The sequence below is a fragment of the Pelophylax lessonae genome (assembly GCF_965119305.1).
Source record: "Pelophylax lessonae genome assembly, chromosome: 2".
Taxonomy (NCBI): domain Eukaryota; kingdom Metazoa; phylum Chordata; class Amphibia; order Anura; family Ranidae; genus Pelophylax; species Pelophylax lessonae.
The window spans coordinates 175,413,407-175,436,654 of NC_138769.1; positions in this window are offsets into that span (position 1 = coordinate 175,413,407).

Sequence of the window (23,248 nt, forward strand, 5' to 3'; positions counted from 1 at the left end):
CGTTTTGGGAACCAGCGACACTAATACAGGGATCAGTGCTAAAAATACATGTAGCACTACTCCCAAGGGACCTGCTGGTTACGGGTCCCCCGGGTTGCCATTAGCAACAGTAGAACAATCCGGCATTTTCCAAGTGTTTTTACCTCAGACAAGAATGAGTCCAGTTTCTTTGTTTTTTATATTTTATTAGGAACTTGGATAGGAGAAGGGATGAGTGGGATACTCCAACTGAACAAAACTGTGCACATTAGGCAGGGACGACTTGAGTAAATGCCGGTTAACGCTGAGTAACACTGAAATTGAGCTAGTCACAGCTAGGCAGCTGGTTTCAGTCTGTCACTAGCTGTGACACAGAACTGAAGTAATACTCTGAGGTAATTTGTACTCTGAAGTAATCTGTACTCTGAAGTAATCTGTACTCTGAAGTAACTGAACTGTACTTCTGAACAACTTCAGGGCCCTTCCTGGCACCCCCTTTGTTCCTAATCTTCCGGGTTCACTACATGGCACCCCCTTTACTGAGTGAGCTGGCTCCTTGATCCCCTGACTACTCTGGAGTGGTCCCCTCTATTAGGCAGACCCCTAGACAGATCCCTTCGTACTCACGATACTGTTTTTCCAAAAGTCCTCTGCCCAACAGCTCCACTGGTCAGCACACTGGATCCTCTGCAGCCCAGCTCCACTCCTGGTCCCTAGGCCGACCGCCTGGACCACTTTTCTCACTCTGCAGGAGGAGAGATAGCCGTCCACCTCCTCCTGGGACTTTGCTCCCGCCAAAAGATGTCCTGTCACATGCTCCTGCCCTATTTATTGCCAATCCCAGGATGCATTGCCACATGCCCTCCCACTGTGACTGCCATGAAACAGGATGTGTCACTGGCTGGGCTTCCTCCACTGTCCAACAAGCTCCCTCATTGGATAAAGTGGGGACACTCCCTCAGACCCAGTGAATCATACCTGGAAACACGTGACAGGCAAAACTAACAGATCAGCTCCCCTGATAAACAGCAGGAGCAAAATAGATGCTTTACCTAGCACCTGTCTAGGAGGGTTCTACATACTGTATGCACTGTCACTGTACTACTGACACTGGGTGAGAAGGGGTTAAACGTCTAGGGCAATCAAGCGTCAACTGTGTGCCTAGTCAGTTTTTTTTTTGTGTACCTTGTGTGGTGCTTTCGCTAGGGAAATAATAGATTTTTTTTCCCTGCTGACAGGACTGCCCTGTTTACATAGGCAGAGCCCTGTCCCCTGGTAAATGTATGACGATCGCCGGGTGCCGCTGGAAATCCAACCGGTGATCGACATCTGTTGTCACAGCACTGTCGGCCCCCTACCCGGAAGTGTCAGATCACATACTAGGTACGTGATCTGGAGCAGCTGAGCCACCTTACCGCCTTTCAGTATATCTAGGTTATACAGTTGGCAAGGCGTAATCAGTTGACTGCAAACATGGCTTCTATGCTGCCCAAATTCTTGCATAGAATAAATTATTACTCTTCCACATCTACCTTATCTAACAAAAGCTGTAGAAGGTATAGGTACTTGTAATGTAGATGCTTCAGCATCAGCAGCTGTGAGAGTCTATGCTCTAGGTGATAAGTACCTTGTACGATTGGCATACCTAGGAAAGAACATTGAGTGCAATCCACCTCAGGTACAGTTACACATTTTTCATTTGGGGTCAATAAGAAGAAGGCTCCCTACATTGGAGGTCAGTGGAAGTAAGAATTCAATATACAATGATGGTCAGTGGGAGGAATTATGCCCTTTACATTTATGGTGAGTAGGACGAAGAATAGTGATCAGTGGGAGGAAGTAGGCCCTTCGATTTGTGGTCAGTGGGAGGAAGAAATTTGATTTTTTTTTATTGGATGTGTTTTATAGCAGAAAGTAAAAATGTAGTTTTTTTTTTTTTTCAAAATTGTTGCTCTTTTTTTGTTTCAAGCGCAAAAAATATAAACCGCAGAGGTGATCAAATACTACTAAAAGAAAGCTCTATTTGTGAGAAAAAAGGTCATCAATTTTATTTGGGTAGATCATTGCACGACCGAACAATTGTCTGTTAAAACAACGCAGTGCCATATCGCAAAAATGGCCTGAAGTGGAACTTCTGCTCATCTGCTTCGTCCCCCCCCCCCCCCTCTGGTGCCACATTTTCACCTTTCAGGGCTGAGGGGGGAACGGATACTTGTTTTTGACAGGTACCCTTCCCCACTTCCTGGAGACAGCGCCGCAGCACCGCCCCCCAGAAGTTCCATCACCTTTCTCCTTCTAGTCAGGAGTAAGGACCTAGGCTCCCGACTGGGATCTCTGGCCCTAGCAATTTTCTCCTTTCTTTCATCTTTTTTGTTTTTTCTCTCGGGAGATCTACAATAAACTGCCAAGCTGGGCAACAGGCTGGATAATCTAGATCCAGTGGTCCCCCCAGCCCAGCCAGCGAGCACGGGAAGACTGCAGCTATGTGCTAGGTCAGCCGCGATATATGCCCTGTCCAAGGCATTGATTTACCTAGGTCTGATTATATTTCGGACCAGGGTGGTCCTTCCTCTGCACAAACTTCAGGGACCACAGGCCATGATTCACCGGCTACTGTCACGCAAATAGTTCTCTCTCCCATTTGGCATACAGGTTCTGAGTCTGGTGGTATCCACCTTGAAGACAGTTCTATTTGCACAGTCTTACATGCAGCTCCTTTAGCAGATTTGGCTCCACAGGGGGATACCAAAGTTCGTGGCGAGGTCACAGGGTCCTCTGACAGATGCCGCAGGTGTCCAAGGGCCAGTATCATCCTCAGCTAAGGCTTCTTCTGCAGTTCCTGCAAGGAATCAAGAGCGGAGATCTTCCAATCATCTTGGTGGCTGTAAACGTCCCTTGGGGGCTTCCTCTCAGAGAAGAACAGTTGTCCCAAAGGCTAATCTACCATCCTGATTTACAGTCGCTGGTTTTAATGGCTTAGCTGTTGAATGCCAGGTACTGAGGGTTCTGTCTTGATCAGTGGTCCCTACTATGGTGAAGGCGAGGAAGTCATCTTCCAGCAAGATATACCATCGTACATGGAAAGCGTACATTTCTTGGTGTGAGTTGATTGGCGCTCATCCTCGATCTTTTCTTTGGCTCGGATCTTAATGTATCTTCAACAGGCCATTGATCAGAAGTTGGCCTTGAGTACCATCAAGAGCCAGGTGTCTGCCTTGGCAATCTTCTTTCAACGATCCCTAGCCACGCACTCTTTAGTTTGTACCTTTATTTAGGGGGTTCGAAATGTGGCTCCATCTGTACGGTCTCTTTTGCCGCCATGGGATTTAAATTTAGTGTTTTCAGTTCTCCAGAAACCTCCATTTGAGAATATTCGGGAGATTCACTTGCCTACGTTATCCCAGAAGGTGACATTCTTGGTGGCTATTATCTCAGCCGGCAGGGTTTCAGAATTGGCGGCATTATCCTGTCACACTCCCTATTTGGTGGTTCATAGGGATAAATTGGTTCTTCGTCCCTGTCCATCATTCATGCCCAAAGTTCTCTGGCTTCCATTTGAATGAGGATATTGTGTTCCCTTCCTTGTGTCCCAAGTCGGCTCATCCCAAGGAATTTGCTTTGCATACCTTGGATGTGGTTCATGAGATTCGGATGTCTTTTCGGAGGTCAGACTCACTTTTTGTGGTTGTGGACGGACCATGAAAAGGGCTGGCCGCTTCTTTGGCTACCATCTCCACATGGATCAGACAGACGGTGACTCGGGCCTATTTCATTAGAGGTCAGGTTCCACCTTTTACTGTCATGGCGCATTCTACTTGGGCGCTGGGTGCTTCTTGGCTCTTCCGTCATCAGGTTTCAATATTGCAAGTTTGCAAGGCGGCCACTTGGTTGTCTGTGCATACCTTTACAAAAGGTAGATACTTTGGCATCTGCGGATGCTTCTTTTGTCTGCAAAGTTTTGCAGGCTGCTGTTTAGGAGGGGCTCTTCCCTCTTGAAGGGTGTTTTTTATTTAAACCTTCATGTGACTTTGGGCGTGGGGTGACCAGGAAACTGGGGGGCACTGGGGATATGGTTTGGATGGCTCCAAATGGGACAGTGATATTCAGAAATGATGTCTCTCTTGAAATATGAAGATTGTATTCCCTGTACATTGTGAAGTCCATGACCTGTTGTCTGCTAAGGGATGTATTGACACTCAGAGTAATGTGTATTGGGGGCTCGTTATGTAACCATTGTGTGATGTTGGGGGCTGGATTTGGGTCATTGTTCATGTAGTGACTGCATTACTTCTAACGGGTATATAAAGCGTGTATTCCTTTTCAATAAACTTTCTGATTCCTGCTTGACCCTCAATACAGAGCCTCGTCGCGTACTTGGGGGGATTATTCGTATGGGTTTCTTGTTCGGCTGAGTGGAGTGTTCGGTAGCTGCCTTTGGGTTCGGGAATGAAATGTCCTAAACGACTGTAACCCTTTTCATACCCGGGGTGTTGTTACACTTTATTTTTCAGATGGGGCTCCTGTGACCCGGGTAAGGCTCCTGTGTCCTGGTTAAGGGCACTTATGTTTAGTCTTGGCTTATTTTTCCCACCCCTCATTTTCCTTTTGGCCCTGATTTTGGACATCCCACTAGTTATGATTTATGGAGCACTGTGTCTGTCGATTATTTGAAAATGGGATTTTTGTACTTACCATAAAATCCATTTCTCTGAGTTAATCAACGGGCACAGCACCCACCCCTCTATGGAGTTTTGATACTTCTAATACTGCTTGCTACTAAACTGATTACCTAGAGCAGAGAGGGGGGTTATATACCAGCTGGGGATGGCCCATGGGCGTAGCCAGGTGTTTTTTGTTCTGCCTTGTTCTACTCCTGGAGGAGGCAATATAACCCACTAACTATGATTTATGGAGCGCTGTGTCTATCGATGAAATCAGAGAAATGGATGACAGTGAGTACAACAATCCCAGTTTCCTCTTAGGGTAAAAGTTTTACATATATTAATTAAAGTTGACCATGGTTTGTCTCAACCCTCCAATGGCCACTTTTGTGGACAGCTTGGTCTGTCAAAAAAGATTGAAAAAAAAGGCATTTACTTGCCCACTCAACAGATGAAAAAAACTTTAGTTCCTCCCACACCTGTAGTAGAGGATTAGAGGCTCTACATTCTATTACTCTATGTGGGGAGGCTTCTGATCAACTCTGCTGTAAGCAAAGGTTTGCAAAAGGCTCCCTATGCAAATGAACAGCATACAGAGGCCACATTAATACTTTTAGGTTTTGGAAAACTCTAGGTATGCCATCTATTACAACCATACTCGGTAAAAAAAAAAAGAACTTAACTCCCAAAAGGGCATTTGTTCATTTTAAATCCTCCCCCTCCACAATTACAAAAAATTTTTTTAAGAGTTTATTTTTATTTTTTCTGGCCCCACCATCCCCCGCCAGAATAATGTGTCTCTGCTCCAGGGCCATACCTGGAAATAATATCATACCAGCCTCAGTAGCATAGCGTGGGTTGTCAGCACCCAAGGCAAGGCAAGTAATTTGCGCCCCTAACCTGTGGACATTTAGCGCTCTCTGAGTCCCTTCCACTCATATAGTATTAAAACCCCTTATGATACATTTTGGGATTTTCTACTCTTTCTCTTTGTTCTTCTTTCTTTCCCTTTTATCTCTCTCTATCCTAATTTCTTGTTGTTTTATTTTTTTCATCTCTCTCTCTCTCTTTCTCTCTCTTTCTCTCTCTTTCTCTCTCTCTCTCTTGGAAACTTTAACCACAGGCAGTGTTACTCATTGTGTCTCCGGCTCCAAGGTATTTTGCAGCAGTGACACCTATGCCTAAATCAGGAGATACGGTCTCCTCCTGCCCTTCCCACTTCACGTTCCTCGCCAGTCAGCTGACCGCTAGTCTTCACCCCCCAGCCATGCCCTGAACAGAATGGGTGGCCATTAAGAGGCTGAGTGGGTGGCCGCAGGCTCCAGGAACAGCCCAGCTGGGTGGCCACAGGTTCCAGGGACAGCCCTGCTTGGCCTCTGATGGGAGAGGCTGGGAGGGTGGCCCGGGCTCAAGTAACAGCCCCACCTCCTGTTCACAGCAAAGCCATTGCTTCTCTCTGCTGTTTTTGTAGAAAAAAAAGTCCCAAAGCTTCTAGCAGACAGCGGCCCCAGGGCAGGTGGCCTACTGGGAAATTTCCCGCTATCCTGGTAGGCCAGTCTGGCCCTGCTCTGGTCCTAGAGCATCCTGGGATATTCATATCACATTTTTCCAGGAGGCTGAAGGACCAGGAACACAGAGCAGGCAGAAGGTGGGCCCTGTGTGTCATTGGTAGCTGGCTGTCTAAACTTGGAAAGGGCAACCAGCTAAAGAGGACCAAGATGTTGGGACATGACCTGGGCTATGTTACCTTGACAATGGATCATAGCGGAACAAGGGGGGAGTATATGTTTTGAAGACAAACCAGCAATACAGATAAGAGGGGGGAGGGGGGAATTCAATGGGGGAGTTAATGTCAGCTTTAACAAAATATTACATTTTTTAGAAAAATATCATATATTGAGAGGGAAACCTGTAATGTTAGTCCTAACATGCAGGTCAGAGAAACAGACTTGCATAACCTCAAAAATAATTTGCATTAAGAAGAAATCACAAAAGAGAACATTAAGAAGCTGTGATTCATCCCCAGTCCCTGGAGGTATAATTATCTCATATTAGTGCTGTCAGGTACCACTGTTAATTAAAGATAAACTTCCTACAAACATGGCTTAAGTCAAATTTGACCAGTAATAATGAAAAGAGAATTAACTCACGTGAAATAGATAGAACATGTGGTACAAAACAATACTCTTAACGTGAACTGCACAGCCATAAAAAGACTATCACCCAATCCAGTGGGTTTCCCTGTTCTAATTCACATGCATACTTTCATATGTAACAAACTCTCACAAGCGACAAATATTGTAAACGCTCATTCACATTGGCATCTCAAACACCACGTTTGGACCACGTTTGGATAGCATACTGTATAGTATATTGTTTTGTACACATTTAAAAATTGCACTATAGGAATAAACAGAGCTTTTTTTTCTCAGAAAATAGGTGCAGGAACTCAACCACGACCCCTCAAAACCCCCACCCTTTAACCACTTAAGCCCCGGAAGATTTTACCCCCTTCCTGACCAGGGCCTATTTTGCGATTCGGCACTGCGTGACTTTAACAGACAATTGCGCGGTTGTACGACGCTGTACCCAAATGAAATTGACGTCCTTTTTTTCCCACAAACAGAGCTTTCTTTTGGTGGTATTTGATCACCTGGGCGATTTTATGATCATGCGCTATAAACAAAAAAAGAGCGACAATTTTGCAAAAATAACAATATTTTTCTAATTTTTTATATGAAATTCCCGCCCAAAAAAATGTAACAATCAAAATTTTTTAACATTTTAGGCCAATTTGTTTTCTGCTACATATGTTTGGTGAAAAAAATCGCAAAAGCGTATTTTGATTGGTTTGCGCAAAAGTTATTGTGTTTACTAACTAAGGGAAAGATTTTTGTCATTTTTATTGTTTTTTTTTTTTAACGAGTAATAGCAGCGATCTGCGATTGTTTTTGCAGGACTGCGACATTGCGGCGGACAAATCGGACCTCTAACTGACATTTTTGACACTTTTGGGGGTACCAGTGACATTACTACAGTAATCAGTGCTATACATATGCACTGTTACTGTAAAAATGACACTGGCAGGGAAGGGGCTAACTTTATTAGTGATCAAGGGGTTAAGTGTATCCCTAGGGGCGTGATTCTAACTTTAAAGGGGCGTGGCTTGTGATGTAACCACAGAGACATACGATCCTACATAGCAGGATCCTATGATCTCTGCAGTTACACCAGGGAGAATGACATGCGGCTTTGTTTACATCAGCTGCCTGCCTTTCTCCCTCTCCAGTGGGAGATCGCGAATGACCGGCGGACATTGGAGCCGCCAGTCACTCGCGCGGGGATGTCCCTGAACGAGTGGGGGCGGGAGCGCGCCACCGGCGGCGCGCGGTCGCACCCTGCAGGCTCCTGGGCGAGCGACGATGTACTACGTCGCTTTGCCCAGGAGGGGCTGACTGCCGCAGTAAATATACTGTGGGCGGTCGGCAAGTGGTTAAGGTAGACCTTCACTCCAAGTTGCATCTTTGCTTCATTGTGTTCCTCCCTCCTTTTTTCAAGTTTCACAGCAAATTGAAACCGATGAATGAAAATTTGTACGAAAATTGCTTTTTTTGTTGTTGTTGCAGCTGTGGAAGAAGGCTGAACTCGGCACTCTATGTGTAACTCACCCCTGAACTCTGCACTCTGTATGTAGCGCACCCCTGAACTCTGCACTCTGTATGCAGCGCACCCCTGAACTCTGAACTCTGTATGCAGCACACCCCTGAATTCTGCACTTTCTACTATATAAAACCACTTCCCCGAACTCTGCACTTTGTACATAATGCACTCCTGGTATTTAAGTGAAGTTTGACCACACCCACTATTTGATGCGGTTTAACCACTTGCCGACTGCCTAATGTCTATCTATGTCGGCAGTCAGCCCCTCACAGGCAAAGCACTCCTGCTCACTCGCGGACCACCCCGCGCCTGTGAGCGGCGGACCCGATGTCCGCCGCTCACTCGCGATCGTCGGTTGCAGCGGGAGAAAGGCAGGCGGCTAATGTAAACAAGGCCGCCTGTCAATCTCCCTTGTGTAACAGCAGAGATCATACGATCCTGCTATGTAGGACCGTAGTTCTCTGCTGTTACATGAAAAGCCACATCCAATCACAGTTAGAAGCACGCCCCTAGGGACACACTTAACCCCTCCTTCTCAAATAAAGCCTGGTCTTCAAGTAGTAAAGAAAATGATATTCAAGTATGTATTCATAAGTTCTTTCTATTTCTCCCAGCCTCCTCCAAATCCCCACATTTACTTTTTATATATTTATAATTTATATAAATATATTCATTTTATAAATTATTTTTTGTGTTGTAATGAGACTTCCTTCCGAATGTGGCTACATTTATTCTCAATGGTCCCATTGTATGTAGGAATGTAGCCAACCTCTCTTGCTCACTCTCGAAATGGACTAAGGATTATGGACTATGGGTTGTGTAGCGCACCTTAAACGCACTGTAAATGCGCCTATGGCATTTACAGCAGGATTAAGGTGTGGTTGGAAAGCATTAAAAGTGATCATTCCCATTAAGCCTTGTAAAAAAAAAAAAATCTCACAGGGCATTTGAGGAGCTTTGCCTGATGCGACTTAGATGCCTGTGCAACACGTCCAAAACTCTCATTAGCGCTGTAGGTGCATTAACCACTTGCCGACTGCACCGCTGGCTTTTTACTGCGGCAAAGCGGCTTGGCTGCGTCCAGTCACGTAATACTACGTGACTGGAGTGCATGTGGTTTTGGCAGTGCGCGCACGCTGCTGGAGCCGCGCTCCCACTGTGTTTAGACACAGCGGGAGGCGGGCCGCGGGAAGAGAGGCGATGATTGCCACCTACTTCCCGCAATCGTACTGGGAAACGGAGAGAAGACCCGCCTGCTTATGTAAACAAAGCAGGCTGATCTTCTCTCAGACAGGCAGGGACAGATCAGCTGTTTCAGGTAAGCTGAAACTGCGATCTGTCTGTGCTTGTCACAGAACCCCCCCCCCCCCCCCACACACACACAATCAGTAAGCACATAGGCATACATTTAACCCCTTTGATCACCCCCAGTATTAACCCCTTCCCTGCCAGTGTCATTATTACAGCAACAGTGCATAATATTTAGCACTGATTACTGTATTAATGTCAATGGTCCCCAAAAAGTGTAAAAAATGTCAGTTAGGGGTCCATTCTGTCCGCCGCAATGTCGCAGTCCCGCTAAAAAAACACAGATTGCCGCCATTACTAATAAAAAAAATGAATAAAAACTCCAAAAATCTATCCCGTAGTTTGTAAACGCTATAACTTATGCGCAAACCAATTAAAATACGCTTTTTGGGATTTTTTTTTTTTTTACCAAAAATATGTAGCAGAATACAAATTGACCTAAACTGATACCAAAAAAAAAAATAAATTTAAAAAATTTTTTTATTGGGAATGTTTTATAGCAGAAAGTAAAAAATATGGTGTTTTTTTTTAAATTGTCAATTTTTTTGTTTATAGCGCAAAATCTAAAAACCACAGAGGTGATCAAATGCCACCAATAGAAAGCTCTATTTGTGGGGAAAAAAGGACGTAAATTTCGTTTGGGTATGGCGTCGCACGACCGCTCAATTGTCAGTTAAAGTCGCACAGCGCCGAATCGCAAAAAGTGGCTCAGACATAAGACAGCAAAATCCTCTAGTGGTAAAGTGGATAATGTTAAAAATGTTAATAAATAAAGATTTACATGTTTAGTAACAGATTTGTGTTGAAATTTGGGTTTATTTTGCAAAATTTTAAATGTACAAAAATATCGGCCAATACCGATATGCGATTGCCAAAATATCGGTATCGGCAATGAAAAACCAATATCAGTCAATCACCACTTTGGGGTGTGGGAGGAAACCCACACAGGCACAATTTTCTGTTAAAGTAACGCAGTGCCGAATCGCAAAAAATGGCCTAGTCATTAAGGGGGCAAATCCTTCTGGGGCTGAAGTGGTTAATGTACGTTAGGTGTAAGTTCACACTACTTCTCCTGCATAATGATACGTTTTTCAGTGCATTTTTGTAGTGCGACTGTAAATGTTTCTTTGATGCATTTTTCATGCTTCATGCGTTCTTTTTTGTACACAAAACTCTGACAAAGATGCACTAAAAAATGCATGTACATGTTTATCATTTGCTGCAATTCTATTGAAGTCTATAGGGCAAAAAAATGCACTGCATTGATGACAATGGGCACCATAGAGAATGATGTAATTTCTATTGTTGTGCAGTGCAGCACAACAACAAATGTAGGAGAAAATGCACTATTATAAATGGGGGCGCGACAAAATGTGTTTTGACACAGGTTTTCAGAAACGCACCTCAAAGGCGCATCACGCTTGTGGTGCCATTAACTGTTAACGGCACATCAGGCGCGGGTAGCAGGCGAGTGTATTGTCGTATGGCAAACGAGTTACAAAACACTACAACATGTTTTGACACAGATCTTCAAAAATGTGCTTCAAAGGCGCATCACACTTGCGTTTGCATTACTTGTTAATGGCACTCCAGGCATGGGTAGCAGGCGCGTGTATTGTCATGTGACAAAAACACGTTACAAAACACTAAATGTAGGGAAGCCTATGCCCTATGTGTGACACGTGAAAACATACATAAAAAAAAACATGAGCATGAACACGCGTTCCCACTACGTAAAGTGTGAATGAGACCTTAGGTGACTCTAGAATTCAAGGCTTATGTGAGAGAGCCCTTAACCGATTCCCGCCCGCCACAGTTATACTGCGGCAGGGCGGCCCTATTGCGCGGACCGACGTACGCTTGCCTGCAGCTAGGGGGCGAACGCCAGCAGGGACTCCGATGCATGGTGCAGGCGACTCCGATTGCTGCCTGACACCGGCGATCGCTCCCCACTGAGAGAGAAGAATGGTCAGCTGTTGTAAATACAGCTGACCATTCTTCTCCCTGGAATGATCACAGAGCTCCTGTGATCCTTCTATATAGGATTACAGGTCTCTGTGATCATTTCACAAGCCACGCCCCCCATACAGTTAGAAACACGCCCCTAGGTACACATTTAACCCCTTGATCACCCACACTGTTAACCCCTTCCCTGCCAGTGTCATTATTACAGTAACAGTGCATATTTTTAGCACTGATTACTGTAGTAATGTCACTGGTCCCCCCAAAAGCGTCAAAAATGTCAGTTAGGGGTCCAATCTGTCCGCCGCAATGTCGCAGTCCCGCAAAAAATTGCAGTAAAAAAAAACAATAAAATGGCATAAATCTTTCCCGTAGTTAGTAGACACGATAACTTTTGTACAAACCAATCAAAATACACTTATTGCGATTTTCTTTACCAAAAATATCTAGCAGAAAACAAATTGGTCTAAAATTAAAAAAAAAATAGATTTTTACATTTTTTTTGGGAATGTTATATAGCAGAATGTGAAAAATATTGTTTTGTTTTTTTTTTCAGAATTGTCGCATTTTTTGTATATAGGGCATAACATAGAAATCGCAGAGGTGATCAAATACCACCAAAAGAAACCTCTATTTGTGAGGAAAAAAAGGACATCAATTTTATTTGGGAACAGCGTTGCACGACCGCGCAATTGTCCGTTAAATTAACGCAGTGCCGAATTGCAAAATATGGTCGTTAAGGGGGAAAATCTTCCAGTCCAGAAGTGGTTAAACACCCTGCTTAGATCTCACATTCCTCTCCATATAGGAGCTCCATAGATTAGTGTGGTGAGAGTTCATGAGATCCATGGGCGCCATCTAGTGGTATGAAGAGTAAAGTCTGAGATTTCCCACTGCATAAACAAATGCAAATAAAAAACACAAGAAAGAAGTAGATACTTTGTGCTAACAATATCAGGGAAAATCCTCTCACTTGGAAAAAACATATTATGTATATAAACATTCTATAAAAATCAGATACAATGCTCTCCCAGATACAAGCACAGCGGTTCCATAGTGTAGTGGTTATCACGTCTGCTTTACACGCAGAAGGTCCTGGGTTCGAGCCCCAGTGGAACCACATTTTATTTTTTCCCCAATCTATATATTTTTACTTATGACTTTGTGACTGTAATTATTTTCTATGCAATGTATGATTCACCCATGTCACCGATCTTTCATGTTTCCTGTTATTTGTATTGCAACCCTTTCAATTATAGATAAGTCCATATAGTCTGAATGTACATTACCAGGCATACACATAGAACTATACAGACATGCTGGTCAGCTCTGTTTGTTTGATTTGTGAATTCCTCAGGATGGATTTGTTTAGTGTGATTTTTAAAGGATTATAGATCATATATTAGAGGAAATAATAAACTACTAATAAAGGGCACTGCCAATGATCAGCAATCCGAGAGGGAGCAGTGCCCTCTAATGGTCGTCTGACATCAATGCAGCTTTTCTGGAAAGAAAAATGCCTGTGTTTAAAGCGGAATTCCGCCCAAAAGTGGAACTTTCGCTCCATTGCTTTCTTATTTGGCACCTTTCAGGGGGGGGGGTTGTTTACAAGTACCCTTCCGGGAGACAGCGCCACGGCGCCGTCCTTCGGAAGTTCTGTCCAGTTTCTCCTTCCCCCGCCGCCGAGCCAATCAGAGCGCGTTTCGCGCAAATGCGCAGTAGGGAGCCGGCTGTGAAGCCAAAAGGCTTCGTTGCTGATTTCCCTAAGAATGAATGGCGGTGGCAGCACCCGGCAGCCGATTCAAAAATCAGCTGGGCTGCTGACATTGCGGGCTCCCTGGACAGGTAAGTGTCTATATATTAAAAGTCAGCAGCTACAGTATTTGTAGCTGCTGACTTTTATTTTTTTTTTTTTCCATAGCTGGAACTCCTCTTTAACCACTTGCCCCCTGGAAGATTTACCCCCCTTCATGACCAGGTCATTTTTTGCGAAGCGGCACTGCATTACTTAAACTGACAGTTGCACGGTTGTGCGACGCTGTACCCAAATAAAATATATGTCATTTTTCCCCACAAATAGAGTTTTCTTTTGGTAGTATTTGATCACCTATGCCTTTTTTTTTTCTTTTTTTTTGCGCTATGAAAAAAAAAATAAAAGTCAATTTTGAAAAGAAATTTCTGCTATAAAACATATCCAATACAAAATAATAGAAAAGATCAAATGTATTCATAAATTTAGGCCAATATGTATTCTGCTTCATATTTTTGGTAAAAAAAAAAAATCCCAATAAACGTATATTGATTGGTTTGCACAAAGGTTATAGCCTTCAAAAACTATGGGATACATTTATGAAATTTTTGTTTATTTATTTTTTTTATACTAGCAATGGCGGCAATCAGTGACCTGTAGCAGGACTGCGAGATTGCAGTGGTCAGTCAGATACTAACTGATACTTTTGACACTTTGTGGAAACCAGTGACACCAATAGGGTGACCGGTGCAAAAAAAAAGCACTGTCACTGTACTATTGACACTGGCAGGGAAGGGGTTAAACATCTAGAGCGATGCCGGTGTTTTACTGTGTGCTGCTTTCCCTAGGGGAAGAGATGGATTTTATTCCCTGCTTTGCAGGGACACAAAATGTATCCCTTCCCCATCAGAGCAGAGATCTGTCTTGTTTACATAGAAAGATCTGCGTTCTGAGTCTCTGCCCTACGATCGCTGGGTGCCAGCGGAAAACCAAGTGCCCGGCATGTGACCGGCACCTGCAGTTCGGCTAGCAGAAGCAGCGCACCCCCTAGGTAGCAGTGCAGAATCACGTATATACAGTATAAGTAAAGCTGCTATAGGGCGGTCCTTAACTGGTAATTTGTGTTACTCTTCTTTTATTTAGTGTCTTTAGTTGTATGCCAGTAATAAACAGAAAGAAAGCTGAATTTTTATGAATGCAAAAAGGAACCTCTCCCCCTCAAACCAACCATCCCAGAGATGTCAAACTGGGTGAAAAGTTTAGGCTTCATTCATCTAGCTATCTGGCCATTTAACTAAGGCTCCGTTTCCACTATTGCGACTTGACACATGTCAAGTCGCACAGCCCGTTCTAACCGCTGCGACTTCAGTCGCCGCGACTTGAAAAGTAGTTAGTGCACTACTTTTGGGCCGACTTCAGTGCGACTTCCTTCTATAATGAGGGACAAGTCGCACTAAAGGCCGCAAACAACTTACACTACGAAGTCGCGCTAGAAGTAGCACGACTTCGTAGCCGCGATAGTGGAAACGGAGCCTAAAACTAGGTTGTGATTTCTCCACCTGGGAGTCACTGGTGTCACGAACATCGCCAATGGAAATCAGTGAGTGTAATGCCTGGTAGACATGATGAGATTATCGGACGAATGATCGTCCGTTTTTTTTCTTTTTGCATGCTAGTCTATACTAAACTTACCAAAATTCTCACGCGACAGAATAAAATTATATTTTTTTATTTTCTGCTATAAAACATATCAAATAAAACTGTAAAAAAAAAATCATATTTTGCCATGAATTTAAGCTAAAATGTATTTTGCTACGTCTTTGGTAAAAAAAATATAAAAAAAAATCCCAATACGTGTGTAGCACCCTCTTAGTCAGGTGCTAGATAGGTAGCATAGTTTCTATTCTGGCTGCTTATCAGCAGAATTGCAGGCTAAAGGTATGTGCTTCCTGCTTACCAGGGAGCAGGATTTACAGTTAGGCCTGTTACATGTGTCCAGGTGTTATTCATTTGGTCTGAGGGAGTGTCCCCACTGTATCCAATGGGGGGGTCTGTTGGACAGTGGAGGAAACCCAGCCAGTGACACACAGGCTTTTATGACTGTTCCAGTGGGTAGGCACAAGCAGGGGTGCATCCTGGGATACGTTATAAAAGCCACGGGCACATGTGACAGGGTGGTCTTTGGGCAGGAAGCCAGGTCCCAGAAGGAGGGTGACGGCTGTCTCTCCTCCTGTTGCTGAGGAAGGTAGTCACAGGTGGTCGGCCTTGTGGACCAGAAGTGTGGTGCTGAGCCAAGAGGTCCTGTAGAAACTGACAGTGGAGCAAGTGGCAGAGCAACCTGAGGAAAAACAGTGTGCGTGAGTACCGGGGAGCTTGCCAGGGGTCTGCCCAGGACAGGGACCACTCCAGGAGGGTGTCAGTGGACAGAATGTCAGCACACACAGTCAGGGAGAAAGGGGGTGCCAAGTTAGACCCTGAAGAGTAATAAAGTTCAATTCCATATTCTTTATCTTCACTTCAGTGGCAAGGTGAAGCAGCGGTCTTGGCGCATTCTGCAGTCAGTTGTCCTCAGGAATTGTGCATAGTTCAAATTGGAGTATCCCACTCATTCCCTTCTCCCATCCAAGTTCTAAAATAAAATACAAACCACATTCCCTGGACTGTTCATTGTCTGAGCCAAGAACTGTTAATGCTGTGTATCTGCTATCAGTTGCTAATGGTAACCCAGGTGACCCAAGAAAAAAGATGAAGGACAGGTCATAAAATGTACCTGTCATTCATTTGTGGGGACGTAGCATGACAGTTGGTATAAAAAAAAAAAAAAAAAAAAGATTTAATTACATGTTATTAAAGACAGTCTATTGGTTGATAAGACAGAATATATGATTGGTCATTTAACTCTATTATTGATTGGACAATGACAATGTAATATTACTGGTTACTTTTTTATTACCTGTTGTTGGTTGGTCCAAAAGTGACAGAATTTTCACCTTGAGCCGTTTGGACTCCCCTATATAAAGAGGAAATCTAACGGTTAAAATTCATTCAGCAGCGGGAGCAACAGACAATAGCTTCAGGACTTTTTGTCCCTCCCGCCCGCCCTGTTTTTCTGTTTTTGTCACGGATTAGTGGTTGTGGGATGTTTAATATTATTTTGTGGTATAGGCTGTGCTTTTTGGCTAGCCTACAGTATATATATGTATTATTTGTTTATTTTCAGTGGTGGTTAGTTTGGGCTTTAGGGCCAAGCTATACCTTTGTTTAAATCCCACATGGTATTTTAAAAATATTTAATAAAGGCCGTGGCCGTTTGTACCAATGCAAGTTTGCAGTGTCAATGTTATATATTTAAAGCTAATGTATGGGTTATTTTAATTATTCATTCCTTATTGAAAGAGTTCTGCTTCCGGCACCACGTGTAATTCTCAGCGGCTCCCTAGGGGGCAGTGCTACACGTGTATAATAATTGGTTTGTGTAAAAGTTATAGTGTCTGGTAAAGATACTGAAATTTATATTTTTTTTTTTTATACTAGTAATGGCAGTGATCAGCAACTTATAGTGGGACTTAGATAGTATGGCGGGCAATCTGACACTAGCTGATGCTGGCTGCGGGGTACACTAACTGACTAACTGACATCAATAGTGAAACTAATACAGTGATCAGTGCTTAACAATGGGTAATGTGTTTGTTATGTGGTGCTTTTACTACTACAGCTTGCTTTTTTTTCCCCTGGGAATAAAAAGAAAACAGCAAGATCATCTGTTACTATTCAGAGCTCTGTGTTGTTTACATGCCGGTGGTCAATCATTGATAAATACCCAATGATCAGCTTGTACTGTGACTAATCACAGCACAGCCAGGGTGGTGGGAGCGCATGAGCGCGCCCCCTATCCAGAAGTGCTGGATCATGTATCAGATATGTGATCCAGCACAGCGATGCTGCTTTGCTGCTGTACTTCGTAAGTGGTCAGCATGCAGTTAAAACAGCGTAAAGCCACCTACAACAATAGCATTTTGTGGATGGCTGTGCCCATCGCCTGTGGCTCCTGGACATGGAAATACGCCCAAATTGGACATGATACGGTCCCGGGCAGCCTTGTGCATTAGGTCTTATATAGAGTAAAAAAAAGGGTCACATGCCACAGCAAAAACTGAGTGAGGCTAAATTGGTTAAGGGGCATGGCATAACATATGTAAGAGAGGGGACTTAGGAATGTGCACAGTAACATAGAGGATACTAGAGATCTATTTTTCATGAAATTACGTCTTACCTTATTTTTGTTTGCCTCTCCTTTTCTCTCTTGCGTCTGTTTCTTTATAATGAGCAATGCATGTTAGGCAGGCCATACATGGTGCAAATTTCTTTCCTACAACCACGGGTTGCAAGAAAGATGTTTGCACGATTCCCCTATCAACACAGATAGAGCTGAAAGGGAATCAGTAATTGTCTTCTCCCAGCGGTGGCAGACAGGGGAAGTGATTATTGCTAGCACCTATAGCAGCCGCTAGCAATAATTGTAAGAGAATCTGGCAGGCTAATTGTACCCAAGTTGATCGATCGATCAACATGATACATTCAGCCTGCCCATTAACTGTAAAAATCTCCTGCTGAACTCCTACTGTCCTTGAATTCCTGCTGAACCAGCTGATATTCAATCTGTGAGTGTAGAAAGTCTTAATTGTGGTTATGTGTTATACACATCTTATAGTCCTTAGTTCGTATAGGGAGCGAGAAAGAGTGGGTTCCTGTATATAGTAGGGCAATGGAGAACAAACATATCCACCCTCAGCAGCAAAAAAAAAAAAAAAAAAAATGGCATTTTGAGGAGGCTGAAAGCAATAGAACTAAGAAAGCATACTTGGATAGATTAAATATACACTATATTACTGAAAGTATTGGGATGCCTGCCTTTACACTCACATGAACTTTAATGGCATCCCAGTCTTAGTCTGTAGGGCTCAATATTGAGTTGGCCCACCCTTTGCAGCTATAACAGCTTCAACTCTTCTGGGAAGGCTGTGCACAAGGTTTAAGAGAGTGTCTATGGCAATGTTTCACCATTTTTCCAGAAGCACATTTATGAGGTCAGGCACTGATGGGGACGAGAAGGCCTGACTCGCAGTCTGCGCACTAATTCATCCCAAAGGTGTTCTATCAGGTTGAGGTCAGGATTCTGTTCAGGCCAGTCAAGTTCCTCAACCCCAAACTTCCTTTTTATTATTATTATTATTATTATACAAGATTTATATAGCGCCAACAGTTTGTGCAGCACTTTACAATATGAGGGAAGACAATACAGTTACAATACAATTCAATACAGGAGGAATTGGAGGCGTATCCATGTATTTATGGACCTTGCTTTGTGCACTGGTGCGCAGTCATTTGGGAATAGGAAGGGGCCATCCCCAAACTGTTCTTACAAAGTTGGGAGCATGAAATTGTCCAACGTCTTCGTATGCTGACGCCTTAAGAGTTCCCTTCTCTGGAACTAAGGGGCCAAGCCCAACACCTGAAAAGCAACCCCATGCCATAATCCCCCCTCCACCAAATGATTTAGACCAGTGCAGAAAGCAAGTTCCATAAAGACATGGATGAGCAAGTTTGGGGTGGAAGAACTTGACTGGCCTGCATAGAGTCCTGACCTCAACCTGATGGAATACCTTTCGGATGAATTAGAGTAGAGACTGCGAGCCAGGCCTTCTCCTCCACATCAATGCCTGACCTCACAAATAGGCTCCTGGAAGAATGGTCAAACATTCCAATAGACACTAAATACCTAGACACAGCGCCAATCTCTTTAAAACCTATTCTAGTGACTGCAGCCTCTAACCTTCTGGCTTGGGCCAGAATAAATAGATGTAAATATCAGAGAGAAGGCATTGTCACACCAGGGGTGGCAGGGGTAAATATCTCTTTCCTAATACAATCGTGTGGTAAAATATCTATACCTAAAATTATACCCAATAAAAACATAAGCACTTATTCAAAAACCATAAAATGACATATAAAACAATATCTGGTATTTAAACACCTTATGTAGAATCCCTTTTGGTTCTACCCTATCACCCACAAATGCATATACATGCAATGCTATGGCTAATGGAAACAGTTTAAACCATATGGTGCAAATCCATAAGTGATGTGAATCATACAACAAAAAATAAATGTGACAAAAAATGTATAGATATCAAAGTGCTGAAAATGATACTGAATGTCACCAGTGAAAATGAGTGTGACAATACTATAAAATACATGTCATTCCAAACCCACAGTGAAAAACAAACAGCAAAGTCCATAAAACTTGTATTTTGTGTCAACACAATAGTGAAAGTTCTATAAAGTCCAAACACCTTCTTAGTATAAATGTTTGTGCTCCTTGTAAATGAATCCAGTGCTCCACCACGTGCAAGTATAAAAACACAATGCACTCACCAGAGCCCCCAGGCCCCAAGGACCACAGAGCTTTTAATCCACTGATGTGCAATACTTCTATGAGTAGCTACGTTCTCTCATCAACCAAAGGATGTAAAAAAAAACATGGAAAAAAAATGGCATAACAATAGTGCAACACCGTTTATATAAAATCCTTTAACAATCACAACCCTGCAGTAGTTGTGCTTACTTAAAAATGTGCCCTGAATGCATTTTGTGAAAAAAATGTGCCCTGAACCGGTTTTCACTGTACATGGCAGATGGCAGACAGCATGTATGGCATCGTATGGGTGAGTGGTTTGCTGATATCAACTTTGTGGATCTAGTGGACCATGGTGGCGGTGGGGTTATGGTATGGGCAAGGCGTGTTATTGACAACGAACACAGTTTCATTTTAATAATGGCATTTTGAATGCACAGAGATACTGTGATGGGATCCCGTGCCATTTATCCACGACCATCACTTCATGTTGCAGCATGATAATGCACGGCCCAGTGTTGCAAGGATCTGTATACAATTCCTGGAAGCTGAAAACATCCCAGTTCTTGCATGGCCAGCATACTCACTGGACATGTCACCCATTGAGCATGTTTGGGATGCTCTGGATCAACGTATACGACAGTGTGTTCCAGGTCCTGCCAATATCCAGCAACTTCGGATAGCCATTGAAGAGGAGTGGACCAACATTCCACAGGCCACAATCATTAACCTGATCAACTCTATGCCAAGGAGATGTGTTGCACTGCGTGAGGCAAATGGTGGCCAAATCAGATACTGACTGGTTTTCAGACCTCCCCAATACAGGAAAACTGCACATTTTTGAGTGGTCTTTATTGTGTCCAGCCTAAGGCACACCTGTGCAATATTCATGCTGTCTTATCAGCATTTTGATATGCCACACCTAGGAGTTGGATGGATTATCTCAGAAAAGGAGAAGTGCTCACTAACAGATTTAGTCCCGGGTCATACTTGTGCGATACAGGATCGCTGTGCGATCCGATCCTGATGCGGCTGGAAAAAAGGGTCCTGTGCGTCTTTTGTGCGGGTGCAGTGCGAATTTCAGCCATACAAAGTGTATGGCTGAATTCACACCGCACATCCGATCGCATGTAATGAAGGAGCAGTGCGCTCCGATATTACATGCGATCGCAGCACTCGCAAGAGTGTGAACCAGCCCTTAGAGAGATTTGTGAACAATATTTGAGAGAAATAGGCCTATTGTGTACATAGAAAAAGTCTTGCAGAGATGGTTGTTCTTCTGGAAGGTTCTCCTTTCTCCACAGAGAAATGGTCACCTCCCTGACTAAGGCCCTTCTACCCCGATCTCTGAGTTTGGCCAGGTGGCCCACTCCAGGAGAGTCCTGGTGGTTCCAAACTTCTTCCATTTACAAATGCTGGAGACTAATGTGCTCATTGGGACCCTCAAAGCTGTATAAATCTTCTGTACCCTTCCCCAGAGCCTCTATACAATCCTGTCTCAGAGGTCTACAGACATTTCCTTTGACTTCATGGCTTGGTCTGTGCTCTGACATGCACTGTTAACTGTGGGACATGTGTGTGCCTTTCCAAATCATGTCCAATCAACTGAATTTACCACAGGTGGACAATCAAGTTGTAGACTAATCTCAAGAATAATCAGTGGAAACAGAATCCACCTGAGCTCAATTTTGAATGTCATGGCAAAGGATGTGAATGCTTATGTACATGTGATTTTTAATTTTTTTTAATTTTTTATCAATTTGGAAAGATTTTAAACAAACATATTTTACGTTGTCATTGTAGGTGATTTCTCTTTATATTCACCCTAGATACCTTAAATGTATACTCAAAGTTAAGTCCCTGACTTAATAGCAATAGTCTAGTCTGTTCTATGCAAATAAGGCAGAGCTCTGGAGAATGTTCTATCCTGCTAAAGAAAACACGTCCAAACCGTGATCAGTCTAAAACATTCTTAACTTTATTTGGAGCGGGGTAAGTCTTATACACAGTATTGAACAGGAAATACAGTTGGGAGGGGGAGTGGATACTCTCAGGAAGAGTCAAGTTCTCACAAAAGTTGAACAATGGGTTAATACAGAATGTTCGTTAGAAATTGCAAAATACGCCTTGTCTAGACCCTATAACTCAACTTAGAATAAAAGGAAGCAGAATGTGTTAGGTACAAAGGAAGTGGGGATGTATCTTTATCTTGAAGTGTCAGAACATATCGGGTGATTTACTTAGGTCATTGTTCATGTTTAACTAAAGACTTAAAGTAACCTTAACTAAAACAAGTCATTACAAGTCACAGTTGTAAGAAAGAAAATGGTGTTACACAGGTCAAGCTAGAAAATGGTTGCCAGCAACTAGGAAGAGGTCCTGTCATTCCCCTTCAATCCCCTCTAAAAAATCATAATTTCATATGCATGATTTTTCTCCTTATCATTTATACGGTGTCATCAGAGGACACAAGGCCTCTCTGGAAAGGGATAGCAGGTTAGGCGACAATGTCCTTGGCTTCCTTAGTATAATCAAATAAGGACCTAAACCTGCCCACCTAAACGGTAGACTTAGCTTTCTTAGCTTTATAAAACTTTACATATTCCTGGTAATCAAAAGGGGTTTGGGTTTGTTGGATCAGAACACCTTGTCTAGCTGTTAGAAATGTGTCAACATTTTCAGCATCTCTGTTAAAGTACAAACTTACATAAGATCCCCCTCTGCTAGCTGAGTCTGGGTTCTTTGTGGTTTTAGCGATTAAACACATAATAAGCTTAAAACATGCATATAAAAATAAGAGAAAAAGTAAAATCATCACAATCATCATAGCAATGTCTTCTAACCAGGAAAACATCCCTCCAAAACCAAACCCTCCCATACCTACAAAGGGATCCCAGCTTTTAGCAATGTTATGGGCCTCTTCTTGCAACTTATTGACCTCCTTTCTGTGTTGGGCAATTATGTCATAATAATTTGGCACTTCCAAAGTGGTATTGTATATCCAAGTGCAACATTCATAGTCCTCAGTATGCTCACAGAGGCCAGTGAGGGCAGCACTCATACTTTCTATAGCTAGATCATGTAATTCTAACTTCTTCCTAATGGCCCTTTTTTCAAGATTTAGCAACTTAATATCATCTGAGTTCTTTTCCATGATCTCATCAATGATTCCAGAATAATTATTTAATCCCGGGGATAGCATTCCTTCCCACAACATACATATATACTTTGTCCCCGTGAAAACGGTCTTTAGGCAATATATTCTTGTAGGCGTCTATTCTGTACTGCGGTCACAAGGTGGTCCAGTACTTTTTGTATGTCTCTAGAGAAATTCTGGTAATTACTCATTATGGTCTTATTTAAACTAGGACTTGATATATCAAACAGGGAACATGATTCTCCTAATGGGACTTGGCAGGAAGTAATATTAAGAATTTACTTTTTGCAAATGGAAGGGTTAACACGTGTGTTATTTCCTAGGCTGAAACACCAGTCTGGGAAATGGCTTCTACC